General features: G+C 39.9%; 1 pseudogene; it reads right to left on the bottom strand.

Moving 5' to 3' along the window:
* Nucleotides 1-6,744: 6,744 nt before the first annotated feature.
* On the bottom strand, nucleotides 6,745-13,402 carry LOC123942242 (annotated as a pseudogene).
* Nucleotides 13,403-17,145: the final 3,743 nt, after the last annotated feature.

The raw sequence follows: 17,145 nt of genomic DNA, 5'->3' as shown, positions 1-17,145 counted from the left end.
TTATTCAGCATAAAGCCTATGTGATTCATTCAAGCTGTAGTATGTATCAGTTGCTCATTCCTTTTTATTACCGAATAGTGTACCAGTGTACAGATGTACTTTAGTCAAGCCATTCATGGTTCCAAGGACATTTGGGTTGTTTCGAGGTTTTGTTATCACAAGTAAGGTTACTGTGAACATTTGTGTGCAAGTCTGTGTGTGAACATGTTTTTATCACTCTGGGATAAATGCTGATGAGGGCCCCTTATAGTAAGCATATGTTTTATTTTGTAAGAAAGGGCAAAGCTATTTTCCAGAGAGGCTTCACCATTCTGTATTTCCCAGAAATGTCTGAGAGATCCACAATCTCCACCTCCTTGTCAGCATTTGGTATTTTCATTATTTTTTTTAATTTTAGCTATTTTAATTAATGTATAATATTATCTCAAGTATCTCATTGTGGCTTTATTTTGCATTTCCCTAATGACTAATAATGTTGAACAAATTTTCATGTACTTATCATCTATATACATCTATATATCCTCTCTGGTGAAATGTCCATTCAAGTTTTTATTATTTTTTAATTGAATTATTTGTTTATTTACTGCTCTTTTTTTTTTCCAAAAATTTTGTTGGGACACCTGGATAGCTCAGCTGATTGTGTGTCTGATTCTTGATTTCATTCAGTTCATTATCTCAGGATCATGAGATCAAGCCCTCTGTTGGGCTCCAGACTGAGAGTATAGCGTGCTTAAAATTCTGTTTCTCCCTTGTGCTCATCTCCTCCAGCTCTCTCTCTTTCTCTTAAAAAAAAGAAAAAAAGAAAGAAAAAAAATTGTTTTACTGTGAAATGATTTCCACAGAAGTCTAGTTAACATTTGTTGCCATACATAGTTGCAAATTTATTCTTCTTGTGGTGAGGACTTTAAATCTACTCTCAGCAACTTTCAAATGTGTAGTACAGTATTATTAATTATAGTCACATTCTATACATTATATCATGTGACTTATTTATTTTATAACGGAAGTTTGTAACTTTTTTTAAAGATGTAAACAGTGGTATATTTTAGAATTACATCTTTATCACTATCATTATTCCCTGTTTTGAAGAATGAATATGCAACGCACATCCTTGCAGGAATTCTCAGATCAATTAACGTGTTTATTTAGTCCTATTCCTACTTTGTTGTTTTTTCTTTATTTGTCACTTTTTAAACTTATCTCACTATGGCTATCTTTTAAAAAAATTATTTATTTATTTTTTAAATTTATTTTCAGTGTTCCAGAATTCATTGTTTATGCACCACACCCAGTCCTCCATGCAATATGTGTCCTCCACAATACTCACCACCAGGCTCACCTAACCTCCCACCCCACTCCCCTCCAAAACCCTCAGTTAGTTCCTCAGAGTCCACAGTCTCTCATGGTTCATCTCCCCTTCCAATTTCCCCCAACTCCCTTCTTCTCTCCATCTCCCCATGTCCTCCGTGTTATTCCTCATACTCCATAAATAAGCAAAACCATAGATAATTGACTCTCTCTGCTTGACTTATTTCACTCAGCATAATCTCTTCCAGTCCCATCCATGTTGATACAAAAGTTGAGTATTCATCCTTTCTGATGGAGGCATAATACTCTATAGTTTGTAACTTTTGATCCCCTTCATCCATTTCACACACCTCCACCTGTCACCTCTGATAATCACCAATCTAGTCTTGGTATCTATGAGCTCATTTTCATCTTTTTAAAAAAAATTCTACATATAAGAGAGACCAAGCTGTATTTGCCTTTCTCTGTTTCACTTATTTCATTTATCTCACTTCAGAAATTTGATAATATTCCTTCCTCCTACTCCTCCTACTCACCCTTAATTAGGATTGCTCTTCTCCAACAAATGCTTTCCCTTCTATCCTAAGTTTATCCTGAGTTATCCATTCTGAATGATTAGCACAAATCCTTTCTCCTCCAAGAAACCTTCCTTAGTGGGTCAAATCCTTCATGGTTTCTCTCTTTTTGACCTTTGATTACCTTTTTATAGTCATTACTGTACAACCTAATGAAGGAAAGTGCAAGTAATCTCTGCTTAGGGTGCTATCTGTTTTCACCTACCTGGTGCTATATTTGGACCCTAAGGATCCACTATTCGTAAGAAGAATGCACGAATCTTTTATGTCCCACTAAGGGGAAAAATGTTACCTTTAAAATATAACACATGCTGATTTTAGAGATGCTAAAATGTGAGGGCAATATGAATCTTGGAATGGAAAAACAGAATACTTTATATAGACTATATTTGTATTGATGGGTTCATGTTTAAGGTATGTGTTCAATGTCACCCCTGTGGTAGAGTCAGGTTTTGCATGGCTACCAGGTTCTGGGACCAATTAGAAACCTCTTTCTGCTAGTTAGTCTTGAAGGTTTCATACATGCTGGTTGTGTCCTTGGATACTTAGAGGATTCTTGACCTCAAAACACTAATCACAGTATTAACATATGATCCAACAATTCTACTTCTAAGAATTGAAAGCAGGGACTCTAACAGATATTTGTACATATTCGTAGCAGCATTACTTACAGTAGGAAAAAGAAGGAACCCAATGTCCATTGGTGATGAATAGAAAATGAAATGTATGTCCTCATATCAGGGAGATCATATGATAGTTGTCTTTCTCCGATTGACTTATTTCACTAAGCATGACAAACCATAAATGACTCTTAATCTCACAAAACAAACTGGGGGTTGCTGGGGGGAGGTGGGATTGGGAGAGGGGGAGTGGGCTATGGACATTGGGGAGGGGAGGCGAACCATAAGAGACTATGGACTCTGAAAAACAACCTGAGGGTTTTGAAGGGTCAGGGGTGGGAGGTTGGGGGAACAGGTGGTGGGTGATGGGGAGGGCACGTTTTGCATGGAGCACTGGGTGTTGTGCAAAAAGAATGAATACTGTTACGCTGAAAAAATTAATAAAAAGGGAAAAAAAAAGGAAAAAAAAACTTAAGAAGTACTACTCAAAAAAAAAAAAAGAAAATGAAATGTATTTCCATACATTGGGACATTATTTGTCCTTTAAAAGAAAGAAAACTCTGACACATGCTACAACGTGGATGAACCTTGAGGACATTTTGCTAAATGAAATAAGCCTGTCACAAAAAGACAAGTATTATATGACTCCACTTATATAAGGTACCTAGCCAAACTCAGGGAGACAGAAAATAGAATGAGGAAGAAGGGATGTAGAATTTTTGCTTGATAGGTATAGGGTTTCAGTTTGGGAATATGAGTAAGTTCTGGAGATAGATAATTGTGTATTACTTAATGCCACAGAAATGTACACTTAAAAAACTAAAAGGGTAAATTTTGTTTTGTATATGTATCATAATAATTTTATTAAAAATTTCCTTGAGTGCTAAGATCATGGCCATTTTTTGAGGGGTTTCCCCAAAGTAAGCCATAGCAAACCTTCAATGAGTGGGTATTGGCAGATTATTCAGGAATCAATCCTTACCCTCAGCAATCTTATAATCTTACTGTAGTGTTTTCTGGTACATACAGATATGTGTGGAACCTGCACATCCAAGATGAGATAGTAGCAAGTGTGTGATAGTGTAAAAGAGGATCTGTGTGAAGACTAAGTAATTAATTGTAAGTAACAGAAAGTCACTTTTCAAGGTTGAACTGTTTAGGAGGGTTTCATGGAATAAATGTCTTAAACTGAACCTTAAAGAATATGTTAGTAATTAGAGTAGAATGTGTCTGGCTTCAAGGTGAATGGACAAGCAGAAGAAAAGGCTTAGAGGCCCATAAGTTCAGAGGGGAAGCCAGGGACAATAAGGCCATTGTGAGCAAGTAGTAAGGGATGGCACAGGATTGGAAGGGGATGGTTGAGAAAGGATATAGAAAGCAAGGATGAACATTTATTTATTTATAAATTGTGGTAAGATACACATAATATAAGAGTTATCATTTTAACTATTTTTAAGTGTACAATTTAATGCATTAAGTACATTCATATTGTTGTGAAACCATTACTCCCAACCATCTCCAGGACTTTTTTAATCTTCCCATGCTGAAACTCTGTACCTATTAAAAAATATCCCCTCATTTCCCCTTACCCTATCAAGGGAGGTTTAGTTTTGAGTTAACAATTAAGCATGAGTCCTCTTTCTGGGTGTTGGGAGACTTGGAGTAGGTGTTTATTCCCTCTTGAGCTGGTTCAAATAAAGGGGCTTCACGGGGAGGAGGAGCAAAGAACTGTGGGCATTCTCAGTATAGTCTCAGAATGGAGCCATAATGGGGGGGGGCAGGGGATCCCTTATCTGGATTTACATTGGCCCTGGAAGCCTGAGCAAGCATTTACAGATTCCGCCTCTAGTGCTCTCAGAATGATTTAGCTCCCCTTAGTTTGTCTGGTCAACTAACAATTACTCTATTCAGGTTTTGGAATGGTTCCTGGTCAAAGGCTTGGGTTGTTGAGGCATAAAACATGTCCCAGAGCAGCCAGGCAGGAAGAAGTGGTAGCTCTGGAGGCAGACAGAGCAAGCATGTTGGGTAGGATGCAAAAGGAATCCAAATAAGAAGATTCTTTGGTCCATCTGGGTTTTAAAAGGACCTGGAGGCCAGGGAAATTTTCATAGTTGTCATAGTAACCCAAAGAGAGCTGATCCCAGAGATGTGGCAGGAGTTGGAGAATAGAGAGGTACAGCCATGAAGGATAAAGAGGGGACCAAAGAAGGAGGACGGAACAAAGACGAGGCCAACATTTGAACTTTGAAGATCTTACATGTCACTTGTGACTGTGTTCCTAAAGAGCTCTGGCCATAGACTTACTTCATTTCATCCTTATTAATAACTGTCTTCAAAAAGGCAACACCATACAAGGGACCTCTGGTGGAGAATGGATCTAATTTGAACTCTGGTGCTCTTAATATTAGCATGACCTTAGGAAGTCATCATACTCTCTGAATCCTAATTTGCCCATTTGTAGAATGGGACTAATAATAGGACCTGTCTCATAGAGTTGTTCTAGAGATCAATAATAAGGAGGGTTTGGCGCTTGGGTAAGGTACGCAGGATGGAGCAGAGGTATCATCAGTTTAATCAGTGTTTTCCAAACCTCTCAATCCTTCTTTGTCCTAGGCAGAGTTCTAATATGGCCCTGGAAAATTCTACCCCCTTCATGCACACACCCTCATAGTTTCTTCCAGTGCGTATAGGTGGAACTATTGATATGGTGGGATTTCATTCCTGTGATTGCATCACTAATCAATTGATTTTGAATTCGTTAAATGGTAAAATTATTCAGGGTAGGTCTGGGCCAATAAGAGCACTCTGTAAAGGAGGACTGGGCCTTTCCTGAAGTCAGAGATTAAAAGCCAGAATCTTCTGCTGGTCTAGAAGAAGTAAAGTCCATGTTGTGGAGAAGGCAACATGGTAGGGAACAGTGGGAAGCCTCTAGAAGCTGAGTCCCAGATCTACAGTTGCAAGGAATGTAATTCTACTTATAAACGCTGAGCTTGGGGGCGCCTGGGTGGCTCAGTGGTTTAAGCCGCTGCCTTCGGCTCAGGTCATGATCTCAGAGTCCTGGGATCGAGCCCCGCATCGGGCTCTCTGCTCAGCAGGGAGCCTGCTTCCCCTCTCTCTCTGCCTGCCTCTCTGCCTACTTGTGATCTCTCTCTCTGTCAAATAAATAAATAAAATCTTAAAAAAACAAAACAAAACAAAACAAAACAAAACAAAACAAAACACTGAGCTTGGAAGTGGAGCTAAGCTCAGAATGAGGTTCTAACCCCAGCTGACACCTGAATGCAGTTTCGTGAGATCCTGGGCAGAAAACCCAGCCAACCTGTGTCCAGACCCTGACCCATGAAAATTGTGAGATTATAAATCTGTATTGTTTTAAGCTGATCAATTTGTGGCAGTGTGTTACACAGCAAGAAATAACTAACACACTCCAATTCATCTTCTGCCTCCACCATTCTGCTGAGCCTGCACCTGTCAAGGTGTTCAGTGTTCTCCAGTTTGTCCTGCAATTACAGGTCACTTCCCTTTCCTTATCTGAATCCATCTTTGGGTGACAGTTTTGCTTTCTAAAATTCTTTCCCTTTCAACTTCTATGTCCCACACTTCTTTCATTTTCTTTCTGCAATAATACCTTTTGTTTCTTTATCTTTCCCTGGCTCTTTCTCCTCCTTTCCTCAATCTCAGAATGTTGGAGTCCTGGGGCTTAGTCTTGGGTCGTCTTCACTCTCTTTCTCTCCTTATATGATCCCATTCAGTCCCATGACTTTCAAAATCACCTGTTTGTCAGTGACTTGGAGAACAATATCTAGAAACTTGATCTCCTCTGTGGACTCCAAACACATATCTACACTCGATATTTCTTCTGGATGGTAACATGTCCAAGAGAAAATTCTTTCTTTTTTTAAAAAAATACTTAAAATTGCTAACATTTATTGTAGTAATGCAATATGAATTTTTAACGTAACCATATGAATTTTTCATTAAAATGTTTGACAATTTCCTACTGAAGCATGCCCAAAGTTATAAAAATACACTCTTTTAAAGTAACCTATAGTGAATTAATCCAAGTAATTATGGCACTTTAGATATTTACTCCACTGCATATTTTAAGTAGCTAAGGGATAGCTTGATCAATAGCAAGTTACTGGGGATAATTTTAAAAGCACAGCTTTCTTTAAGGAATGAGTTGTTTGCCAATGAACACTGTTATGCTGTAAGTAAACAAATTTTTTAAAAAAAGAAAGCTAAAAAAAAAAAAGAGTGAGTTGTTTGGGATGACCAGGGAACGCTGAGGTCTCATGAACAGTGTGCAATCCCAAAAAAGGCATTATCACTCATTCCAACCCAACACCTCCACTGGCATGAGAAGGGGCTCCAAAGCAGAAGGAATTAATGTATGCCTTAATTTCCTCCAAATCAATTCCATGATGTAAGGCTCACTCTGTTAGCAGATGAGGATCATGTATTCTTTGAGTTCCTGATAGTATTTCTTTTTCTCTCATGAACATATTGTAAGAGTTGGACTGCTTAAGATTTCTTGGGTCGGGCATGGTATAGAAAGGTCTTATAGCCAATGGATATATATCAAGAATATAAAAGTCTGTAACATACTTTTCCTTTACCAAATGACCCAACAGTTTTCCATTGGGTGTACTCAGATCTTCATCTCCCATTTCGAGTCCAGCTTCCTTAAGCATAGCCAACTCCTCACAATACTTGAGTCTTAAAGTTGGCTCCAAAAATTTGAATGGCTCACACAGAAATTGTTTATTCACTGAATTTTAGTTTTCCACCTTTCTTGGAGTCCTTTGAATGTTTATATTAAGGTCTCAACAATTTCTTCCACAACGTCATGGTAATGGTAATTAAAAGCCATCTCAATGTCCAAACCAACAAATTCAGATAGATGTCCATGGCTGTTTGAGTCTACAGCTCTGAATACTGGTCCAATACAGAAAACTTTCTCAAAATCAGCACAAATACACATTTGCTTGTACAGCTGTAGGGACTGGGCCAGGTAAGCAATATTTTAAAACTATGACACAGTAAATACCTCAACTTCTCCTTCACTGGCAACTGAGATAATTTTAGGAGTTTGGATCTCCCCAAACCTTTGTTAATTAAATTTCTCAGAAAAAATGACAGATGCCAGGGGCACCTGGGTGGCTCAGTGGGTTAAGCCTCTGCCTTCAGCTCAGGTCATGATCTCAGAGTCCTGGGATGGAGCCCTGCCTTGGGCTTTCTGCTCAGCAGGGAGCCTGCTTCCCCTTGTCTCTCTGCCTGCCTCTCTGCCTGCTTGTGATCTCTGTCTGTCAAATAAATAAATAAATCTTTAAAACAACCTGAGGATTTTGAAGGGTCAGGGGTGGGAGGTTGGGGCAACCTGAGGGTTTTGAAGGGTCAGGGGTGGGAGGTTGGGGGAACAGGTGGTGGGTAATGGGGAGGGCACGTTTTGCATGGAGCACTGGGTGTTGTGCAAAAAGAATGAATACTGTTACACTGAAAAAATAAATAAAAGGGAAAAAAAATTTAAAAAAAACCCAAAAAAACAAAAATCATTTTTAAAAAATGGCAGATGCCAGACTGGAAAGGGAAGACTGCTTAACTAGTGGATAAGTCCTACAATCAAGGACTCTATCCTGGTTAACGGTAGCTCTTCCTTCCTCTTCTCCTTCCACCTCAGGTCCAACAGCATCATTCAGCTGCAAGGGCAGGAGGGGTTCAGTCAAACTGATCACATAAATCTTTTGAACATGTAACTCTACGTCTTGCTATGTACAGCTTCCAATTTTCTGATTCAATTTTTTCACTACACCTTCTACATCTACGATGCTCTCTTTGTTAATATTGGCAGCAAATTTAACCATCTGCTTGCTTGTGTGGTCTCCCATCGCCATGAGGGCCTGGACATTAAACTGTTGCTAACATAGGACTACAAAACACTGTTTCCCTTTAGCTCTACTTGTATGAGCACTTGCATGCACCCAAACAAGTCCTTCAGCTTTGTGTACTGTTAAAATCACTAAATGAAACCAAAACTCGATCTGGTTTTTCTTGTGAGAGTATCACTGAAGATTCTCTGTATTTTTCTTTAGCATAATCTTCCACCACATCCATGATGTCCTGTGGCTTCTCCTGACTTTCATGGCTTGTGCTGGCACTGGAGATTGGGACAATGGTACGGGGCAGCGGTCTCCACACTCCCTCGAAGGATCCCCAAGGGCAGATCCCCAAGAGAGAATTCTTATTTCCATTCTATCTAGACTCGTGCCTCCTGCGGTGAATAAAACCACTTTTCACCCAATGGCTGAAGCCAACATCAGAGTCTTTATTACCGAGGATCAATCACCCCAGCCAGCACAGTAACTACTTTCTTTTCCGGTTGAATCAGAGACATAAGAAGCTTACCGTGGCTGGGTGGCATTCTTAACTTCCAGTTCAAGGGGATCGTTGTTGTGTCTCCCAGTGGAAGCATTTCTCCCTCTGTAATTTAGGTCTCTAGACCAGCAGGATTCAAGGTCACAGGAATAGGAAACAAAAATTTTGCTAGATGTAATAGTGAATCACGATACTCCATTTTCTACCCCCTTAGTTTCTGGATCCATGAATCCAGAGGGAGAAACAGCACCATATATCAGATACTGATTCAGAACATATATAGCCAGAATCCTGGAAAATCTGGCCCCAGCCCTTCAAGGTACCCAGCTAGCATGGTAACTGAATCTTCAAAGGGCCATTTTACCCTTCTAGTAAGCCAGCTGCTTCAGAATGGTGGAGAACATGGTGAGACCAGTGAATTTCATGAGGACTGGCCCACTGCCACTCTTCCTTTGCTGTGAAGAGAATTCTTTGATCAGAAACAATATTATGTGGAATACCATGACTATAGATAAGATATTTGGACAGATGCATTTCACGCAAGGAAGGCAAATCTATATCAGAATGAGTGTTTATTCCAATAAATGTTGCCCCTTTCACGAAAGAAGCAGTCTAATGTAATTAACCTAACAGCAGGCAGTTAACAGATTACCCCAGGTAATCCTGCCATACCCAGACTCAGTGTTAGTCTCTGTTGCTGGAAGATTGGGTGCTCAGCAGGGACCATAGCCAGATCAGCCCTGATGAATACAAGTTCATGTTGCTGAGTCCATGCATAACTTCCATCCCTGCCCCCATGGCCATTTATTCATGAGTCCATTGTGCATTAATAGGGTGAAGCAGGGAAGACCACTCTGCATTAAGGGAAATACTGCTCCCTCCCCAGAGAAAGAAGGGCTCTTGTGAAGTTATTTCCTATTTCTTCATGTGGAAAGGAGACAGATGAACCAAGGAACATGCTTTTATATTGGTTGCTCTTGGGTGTCCCTTCTCAATCAAAAGCACTTTTAAATTGTATATGTTGTCTTTTCTCCCCTCCCACCCAAGATTTTGATGAACCATCTACCCTTCCCTCAAGGTTCTGCTTTGTGAAAAATACAAATTTTCCTAGAGTCCTACAGTTTCTTTCCAGAATTACTGTTACAGATTTTTTTTGGAATACAACAATTTTATTAGAATTCAATAATAGAAATCTTTGGGATCAGAGAAGTAAAAGTGAATTTTACTCAGGAAACTTAGAGCTTGACAAACTTAAAGACATTTATAGGAGAGGGCAACCCTCCCTCCCACCGAAAAAGCCCCAAAACAACAGTGATGGCTCAGGATATAATATGGATGGTTGGAGTGTTATAGTCCAAAAGGACACAACATTTACAGCATTTGAAGGAATCCTGGGGTAGAAATGTAATGCCCTAAAATAAGGAAAATATTCATATAGTGAGATGAAATCTCTGCTTGCTTTGTTACATTTACAAATACAATATATACATTTGAATATATTGTATAAGTTCCAAAGTCTCCATTTATTAGCTGTTAGCTTGAATAGGAGCTTGTGGTGATCTGAACCCTATCAACTGATATTTAAACTGTGGTTCAGCAGGATGGATCCTGGCATCAGCTAGTGTTGTATAGACATCTGGAAAGTTAGAATTCTGTGAGGGATGACATTTCTGAGAGGTTGGAATATAAGGATTAGGACTATGACAGGCGTTTGGAACGATCTTGCACTGGCTGTGGATTATGGATGGTCTTTTTCAGTATCCCTAGCTCTCCCAGCTCTCTCTCTTTTAGCTACACCATTTGCTTTCTTTGGGACGATGGCAACAAAGACAGTAATTACTATCTCAGTGTGTAACTGAACATTTAAAAAGTCTAATCTGCATTAAGTGTGCAATGCAAAAAACTATCTTCATCATCACATGACATAAGTATAGAAGTGACTGCAGTGAAGGGCGCCTGGGTGGCTCAGTTGGTTAAAGCCTCTGCCTTCAACTCAGGTCATGATCCCGGGGTCCTGGGATTGAGCCCTGCGTTGGATTCTTTGCTCAGCGGGGAGCCTGCTTCCTTCTCTCTCTGCCTACCTCTCTGCCTCCTTGTGATCTCTGTCTGTCAAATAAAATCTTTAAAAAAAATTAAAAACAAAAGGAAGTGCATGCAGTGAACTGACTTACTTTAACATTCTATGATAATCCTCTGGAGGGTTTGGTTCCCTGTTCTGAACAATCTGAATATGACGTTTGGGGCAGTTAGGAGAAAGAGATCCACAGGAAAGCATTCCTGCTGTGGCAGAGCTGGCTAGCTGTCCACCTGTGACTCATGCTTCCCAAGCCATCGTAGGGAGTTGTTGCTGGCAAGCACTGCCAAGCACAGAGTACACTTCTCAACTGCCCTTCCTTTCAGGTGGGGCTCTGTGATTGGCTTTGGTCAGTTACTTTGACCAAGACCATTTATTAGTCTAATGTGATTCATAATATGTTATGAACTGAACTCTCTCTCTCCAAAATTCTTCTGTTGAAGTCCTAATGCCCAGTACCTCAGAATGTAACTATTAGAGGTAAGTCTTTTGAGAGGTAATTAAGGTTAAATGAGGTGAGAGGGTAGGTTTTAATCCAAAATGACTGCTGTCCTTTTAAGAGGGATAAAGTAGGACATAGACACACAGAGAAAAGACCATGTGAAGGTAGAGGGAGAAGATGGCTGCCTCAGAAGAACCCAACCCTGCCAATGCCTTGATCTTGGACTTCCATCCTCCAGAGCTATTAGGAAAAAAATGATTGTTGTTTAAGCCACCCAGACTGTGGTATTTAGTTATGACAGCCCTAGAATACCAAAAAAGAGGGGATGTGTTTTCTCTGATTTATTTCTTTCTATCTTTGCTGGATGGGATGTGGGTGCCTACGTCAAACTTGGAAGCATTATTGAAGATGGTGGGTTCTCTATTAGTCTGGTCTCCAAATACCTCCGCAGGTTGGAACCTGCTATTGGTGACAAGCAGGAATACCCATTTGAGATTTTAAGTAAATGAGAAATGAACTAGTATTATATGAAGCTACGGAGATTTTGAGATTTATTTATTACAACAGCTAGAGTTACCATCCCCAAATGGAGAAGCAGTCATAGTGGATGAAGGGAGACAGACGGTCACATCTAGAAAAAGAGTAGAAGAAGTATCAATGTTCAGGTATTATTCTCTTCGGCCAAAGAGCACTCTGGGGTAGCCTGGAAGAGGTGATGTAAAGTAACTCAAATACCTCATTAATTACCATATGATCGTAGGGGTGGGAGGAAGCTATGCCAAAGCCACATAGTGCCACAAGAAAGAGACATGATCTGGGACCAGAAAACTTGTGTGAATGATTCTCATTTAGAAAAACTATGGTTCCCATTCTCATAAACAACAGCTGTTGTAGAAAATACAGAAATTTCGTGTTTATATTGGCTTCTACTGTTCGGACTTTTCATGTCAAATGTATTGTGTATAATGTTTTATGACTAAGTTACTTAATAAGTCACCAAAGCACCCAAGCAATTAAGAGGTGGGTGGTCTATGTTGACAAGTAAACAATATAATTTATATGTGGTCCTTTTAGTTCCTGCTGTTGGAATGAGTTCCAAGTTCATAAGTGCATTCAGAGCTAAAACTGAAAACTGTTCTTGGCTGTAAATGAGTTAATGGTCTGTCATCCAAACCTGGGATCCCACTGGCACAGAGTGGCAGACTGGGATAGGAGCCCAGATCTGTAGCCAACAGCAGGCACCAAACTGTCCCTCTGCCTCTCTAGGACAGGTTAGGTGTGGCCACATGACTTAGGCTGGCCAGTGAAATCTGAACAGACATGCTCAGACTGGGCACTCCGAGTGGAAGCTTTAGGGGCCAGTTCCTGCTTGTCCTGCTCTCTCTCTTTCCCTGGTCATGGGACGATAAAGCACATGTGGAAGTAAGTGAAACAACCTAGAATAGGAGTTGCCCCCAGGGAGGCTGTTGTCTGAGGACATGTCTTAGCCTGCAATGACTTTGTAAGAGCTCACCTTTTGTTTAGTTAGTTGCGGAGGCTTTGAGGTTCTTATGTACCGGCCTAACCTTGCCCATTCTGACTGAAGCTCAAGAAACCCTGTAAAATATCTCTTAAGGCTTATGGGGGCAGAGGCTGCTACTTGTTCCTCAGTATCTTATCCTCTTCTCAGATTAATAGAGAATTTTTAACTGGGCATACAGGTGCATTAAACAGAAATAACATTTCTTGACTTTCCTCATAGCTAGGATGTGACCGAATAACTGAGTCCTGGCTGTGGTGGTCTGCTGTGTCCTAGATAACTAAGGTTTCTATCTTTCTTCTTTATTGTTTTATTGAGCAAAAAGCAAACGGTTAGGGGAAACTAGGCTGTCCCTATTTGCACTGTTTGTGTTAGAATAGAAGGGAACACTAAACTTCCAAGGTTAGGTTCTAAAAAGACTGTGTCTTCCATGATGGGTGCCCTCTTTTGTTCTCTCACTTACTTGTTCTGAGGGAAGTCAGCTGCCATATTGTGAGCTGCTCTCTGGAGAGGTCAATGTGGGAAGGAACTGGGGGCCTATGTCCAACAGCCCACAAGGAACTGGGTCCTGTCCACAACCATGTGAGTGATCTGGGAAGAGGGTTCTCCCCCTGTCAAAGCTTTAGTTGAGACCATAGCCCCTGCTGACAGCCTAACTTCATGAGAGTGCTTGAGCTAGTGACACCCAGTGAAGCCATATCAAGATTCCTGACCCATAGAAACCATGAAATAATAAATGTTTGTTGTTTTAAACCACTACGTTTTGGTGGTAATTTATTAATGTTACAAAAATAACTAGTACACTGGCCAACGGGATATGCATGGAAGTTGCATGTGCAATCTCCGAATTTATGTCATTAAAGGAAAAGGACACACCTCCTTTTGCCCTTACCTGTTTGCCTAATGGCAGGAATGTTATTATGAGAGGCGCCTGGGTGGCTCAGTGGGTTAAAGCCTCTGCCTTCGGCTCAGGTCATGATCCCAGGGTCCTGGGAGTGAGCCCCATATCAGGCTCTCTGCTCAGCGGGGAGCCTGCTTCCCTTCCTCTCTCTCTGACTGCCTCTCTGCCTACTTGTGATCTCTCTCTGTCAAATAAATAAATAAAATATTAAAAAAAGAATGTTATTGTGGAATGTCACTGGACCATGTGCATAACAGGTATACCTGAACCATGACAGGGCAGTAAGGCAGGAGCCTGGACCCCTGACAATTTCATGAAGATGATTAGTCACACCAGATCATACTTTTACATAAGAGAGAAATAAGCAAGCTTCTTTCTCATTGAAATCATTGCAATTTGGGATGTCTTGTAGAAAGATAAGCCTTTATCATAATTAAAATGTTTATTTGAATTCTATAAAATGGGAAAGCTCCAGGAAGCAAAATGTTTTTGGACCAAACTTGTTTATAGAAACTGGGAATACTCATATTATTACAAGTTTATTAAGAAACTTGAAGTCAGCTACTTTATAACCCAACAACTGCACTACTAGGTATTTGTCCCAAAATACAGATGTAGTGAAAAGAAGGGGCACAGACACCCCAATGTTCATAGAAGCAATGTCCATAATAGCCAAACTGTGGGAGGAGCTGAGATGCCCTTCAACAGACTAATGGATAAAGAAGATGTGGTTCATATATACAATGGAATATTACTCAGCCATCAGAAAGGATGAATACCCACCATTCTCATCAACATGGATAGAACTGGAGGGGATTATGCTAGGTGAAATAAGTCAAGCAGAGAAAAAAATTATCGTATGGTTTCACTCATCTGTGGAACGTAAGGAATAGCATGGAAGATCATAGGGAAAGGGAGGGAAAACTGAAAGGGAGGAAATCAGAGAGGGAGACAAACCATGAAAGACTCTGGACTCTGGGAAACAAACTGAGGTTTTCAGAGGCAAGAGGCAAGGTTTTCAAGGGATGGGGTAACCAGGTGATGGGTATTAAGGATGGTGTGTGGTGATGAAAATTGGGTGTTATACACAACTAATGAATCATTGAACACTACATCAAAAACTAATGATGTACTATATGGTGGCTAAATGAACATAATAAAAAGAAACTTGAAGTCAGATGTAAAACAGCCATTTTCTTTTTTCAAAATTACGGATGATAGAAACTGATCTTGAAAATGAAGCAAAGGCTAGATGTAGTAATGTCAGCAAGAGGAAGCTGGGAATGGAATTGACTACTTTGATCAACTGATTAATAAGAGGGAAAGTTCAGGTAGCTTGGCAGGTAGGCCAATGTTTTGCATTCTTATTTATAAGAATTTTTTTTTTCTTGAGTAGGGGAAGGGCAGAGAGGGAGAGAGAGAGAAAGAATTTTTTTTTAATTTTTAAAATGTATTTGTTAGAAAGAGAGAACAAGTAGGAAGAGCAGCAGGCAGAAGGAAGGGGAGAAATAGGCTCCCCGTTAAGCAGAAAGCCCAATGTGGGGCTTGATCCCAGGACCCTGGGATAGTGACCTGAGCCGAAGGCAGATGTTTAACAGATTGAACCACCCAGGCACTGCAGAATCTTTGTTTTTCTTTAAGATTTATTTATTTTACAGAGTGGGGGTGGGGACAGTGTGAGAGGGAGAGACAGAAACTTAAGTAGGCTCCATGTCCAGTGTGGAAACTGACATGGGGCTCGATCTCAGAACCCTGAGATCATGACCTGAGCTGAAATCAAGAGTTGGATGCTTAAGCAACTGAGCCTCCCAAGCACTCCTACAAGAATTCTTTTGTATATCAGGTAAATGGCTTTTTTCAAAAGAAAATAAAAAAGCGTTCACATGGGATTATGTTTATACTAAAAAGTAGGAAAGTGTCCTTTTTAATGTCACAATGTGTGGCTACATATGAGTTGCTGCAATCCACAGTGGCAATGTAGATTCCTTCTGGAATGTCTCAGTAAAAGGTCAGCTCTCCCTTGGGTTAAAAAAGAACTGAGTTTTCATTCACTGAAAAGAGTTATGGGCTGCATAAAGAGGTGGCGTCTTAACTGTAACTGGGGCTATTTGCTTTTCTAATCCTCAAATTTAATGCTCTAAGTTGTACAAATAGCTAAAATAGGACAGATGTAAAAAACATCATTGTCATGGTCCAGACTCAAGCCTGTCCGGTTTGGGACTAAACCAGAGCTCTGCCAAAAAGTGTCCTGTGTCCTGTTTTCATTTCTGATTTTATTCCTCACTGTGCATGATGAATATGAAAACAGACTAAATACAAATACCTGAAAAAAATCAACCCATCAGACACAAATAAAGATTTTAATAAAGGAAAAGATCTGTCTTTTCTTGGATTGGAAGATAGTACTATAAAGGGTTATTTTTCCTAAATTATTTTATTTTATTCAATATCACTTCAGGTAAACATCTCAGCAGAATTTGGGGAGAACTTGGACAAAATTATTCTAAAGTTAATCTGGTAATAAATATTTGAAAATAGCTGAGAATATTTTGAAAAAAATAAAGCAGGAATTGTCTTATATGAATGAAATACATTCTTACAGTAATAAAACAGTTACAGTAATAAAAAGTGTGGTGTTGCTCCAGGAAGAGACAGGTAGATTAATGGTCTGGAATAGAGGATCCAGAAATAGACTTGCATAGATATGAAAAAACAGTGCATAAGAAAGTTACCATGTCAACTCAAAAATAAAAATAAAGAGCCTAATAAAACACTTGGCACAAGGTTCAAAAACGTATTTCACCAAAGAAGATATACAAATGGCAAACACATGAGAAAGATGTCCAATATCATTAACATTAGAAAAAATATAAATTAAAATCACAAGGAGATTACCATTATAGATATTCCATTCCAGATACGATGATAGATATAGATAATCTCTATTAAAATGGATTAAACAATAAAACTGAAAATCCCAAGTGCTGATGAGCATGAAGAGCAACTAGGACTCTCCTACACTGTTGGTGAAGGCAAAATGGCATGGTAGCTACTTTGGAAAACAGGAAGACAGTCTCTTATAAAGTTAAGGAGCATTAACCATGTGATCTAGCAATCCCATTACTAGGTATTTACGTAAGAGAAATGAACATGTCTGTTTTCACAAGAACCTGTGGGCAAAGGTTCATAACACCTGTCTTAGTCCACCTGGCTAATGTAACGGACTACTATGGACTGGGGGGCTGGCACAACAGATACTTACTTCTCTCTCTTCTGGAGCCTCGGGAGTCCAAGATCAAAGTGCTGGCAGGTTCACTGTCTACTGAGGGCC

Source organism: Meles meles, chromosome 5 (genome assembly GCF_922984935.1).
Source record: "Meles meles chromosome 5, mMelMel3.1 paternal haplotype, whole genome shotgun sequence".
In the NCBI taxonomy this organism is placed as follows: domain Eukaryota; kingdom Metazoa; phylum Chordata; class Mammalia; order Carnivora; family Mustelidae; genus Meles; species Meles meles.
This window is presented reverse-complemented; position numbering and strand designations above follow the sequence as displayed.